This window comes from Arachis hypogaea, chromosome 14 (genome assembly GCF_003086295.3).
Source record: "Arachis hypogaea cultivar Tifrunner chromosome 14, arahy.Tifrunner.gnm2.J5K5, whole genome shotgun sequence".
In the NCBI taxonomy this organism is placed as follows: Eukaryota; Viridiplantae; Streptophyta; class Magnoliopsida; order Fabales; family Fabaceae; genus Arachis; species Arachis hypogaea.
In genome coordinates, this window is record NC_092049.1 from 24,468,502 (window position 1) to 24,470,576 (window position 2,075).

At 31.7% G+C, this 2,075-nt stretch overlaps 1 non-coding gene across 1 annotated transcript; it reads left to right on the forward strand.

The window, feature by feature from the left end:
- The first annotated feature begins 263 nt into the window (after nucleotides 1-263).
- On the forward strand, nucleotides 264-371 carry LOC112745647 (small nucleolar RNA R71). Its single transcript, XR_003173564.1, has one exon. It is a non-coding gene; the product is annotated as a small nucleolar RNA R71 (small nucleolar RNA).
- Nucleotides 372-2,075: the final 1,704 nt, after the last annotated feature.

A 2,075-nucleotide genomic window follows, 5' to 3' on the forward strand; every position in this document is an offset into this window, starting at 1 on the left:
TGCTGAGTCAATATTTTATTCTGAGCCAATATGGCATTCAGAGTATCAACTTCAAGAACTCCCTTCTTCATAGGCGTCCCATTATTCACAGGATTCCTTTCAGAAGTGTACATGAACTGGTTATTAGCAACCATGTCAATGAGTTCTTGAGCTTCTGCAGGCGTTTTCTTTAGGTGAATGGATCCACCTGCAGAAGTGTCCAGTGACATCTTTGATAGCTCAGATAAACCATCATAGAATATATCCAGGATGGTTCATTCTGAAAGCATGTCAGAAGGACACTTTTTGGTCAACTGTTTGTATCTTTCCCAAGCTTCATAGAGGGATTCACCTTCTTTCTGTCTGAAGGTTTGAACGTCAGCTCTAAGCTTGCTCAGCTTTTGAGGAGGAAAGTACTTGGCTAAGAAAGCCGTGACCAGCTTATCTCAAGAGTTCAGGCTGTCTTTGGGTTGAGAATCCAACCATAATCTAGCTCTGTCTCTTACAGCAAAAGGGAAAAGCATGAGCCTGTAGACTTCAAGATCTACTCCATTAGTCTTAACAGTATCACATATCTGCAAGAATTCAGTTAAGAACTGAAAAGGATCTTCAGATGGAAGTCCATGAAACTTGCAGTTCTGCTGCATCAGAGAAACTAATTGAGGTTTCAGCTCAAAGTTGTTTGCTCCAATGGCAGGAATGGAGATGCTTCTTCCATGTAAATTGGAATTAGGTGCAGTAAAGTCACCAAGCATCTTCCTTACATTATTATTATTTTTGGCTGCCATCTCCTCTTCCTGTTCGAAAATTTCTGAAAGGTTATCTCTGAATTGTTGTATTTTAGCTTCTCTTAATTTTTTTTTTCTTCAGAGTCTTTTCAGGTTCTGGATCTGCTTCCACAAGAATGTTCTTATCCTTGCTCCTGCTCATATGACAAAGAAGAGGGCACAGAAAAATAATAATAATAGAGATCCTTTATACCACAGTATAGGGATCTCTGTGTGAGTAGAAGAAAAGGGGGAGACAGAGAATGTAATATAATGGAAGAAACACAACTGTGAGGATGGCAGAGATGTGAGATGAGATGTTAGGATATGAGTGAATAAATAGAATAAGATGGGAGAGAGAGAATTTTCGAAAAATATTTTTGAAAAAGAGTTAGTGATTTTCGAAAATGGTTTTTGAAAATTGTTAGTATTTTTCGAAAATTTTTTTAAAATCAAAAATAAAAAAAAAGAATAATTAGTTAATTAAAAAGAAATTTTTGAAAAAAGGGGGGAGATATTTTCGAAAATTAGAGAGAGAGAGTTAGTTAGGTAGTTTTGAAAAAGTTAAGAAACAAACAAAAAGTTAGTTAGTTAGTTGAAACTAATTTTGAAAAGGTGAGAAGTTAGGAAGTTAGAAAAGATATTTTGAAATCATATTTTGAAAAAGATAAGATAAGAAGATATTTTTGAAAAGATATGATAGAAATTAGTTTTTGAAAAAGATTTGATTTTTAAAATCTCAATTAATGACTTGATTCATAAGAAATCACAAGATATGATTCTAGAACTTAAAGTTTGAATCTTTTTTAACAAGCAAGTAACAAACTTCAAATTTTTTGAATCAAAACATTAATTGTTATTGTTATTTTCGAAAATTTGGTCTAAAAATAAGAAAAAGATTTTTGAAAAATATTTTTGGAATTTTCGAAAATAACTAAGAATTTTGAAAAAGATTTGATTTTTGAAAAAGATTTTGAAAAAGATAAGATTTTCAAATTGAAAATTTGATTTGACTCATGAGAAACAATTTGATTTTAAAAATTTTTGAAAAAGTCAATCCAAATTTTCGAATTTGATGAGAGAAAAAGGGAAAGATGTTTTTTTGATTTTTGAATTTTTATGATGCAAGAGAAAAACACTAAAATGATGCAATGCATGAAATTTTTAGATCAAAACATGTGATGCATGCAAGAATGCTATGAATGTCAAGATGAACACCAAGAACACTATGAATGTCAAGATGAACATCATAGACACAATTTTGAAAAATTTTTAATGCAAAGAAAACATGCAAGACACCAAACTTAGAATTCTTTAATGCTTAGACAC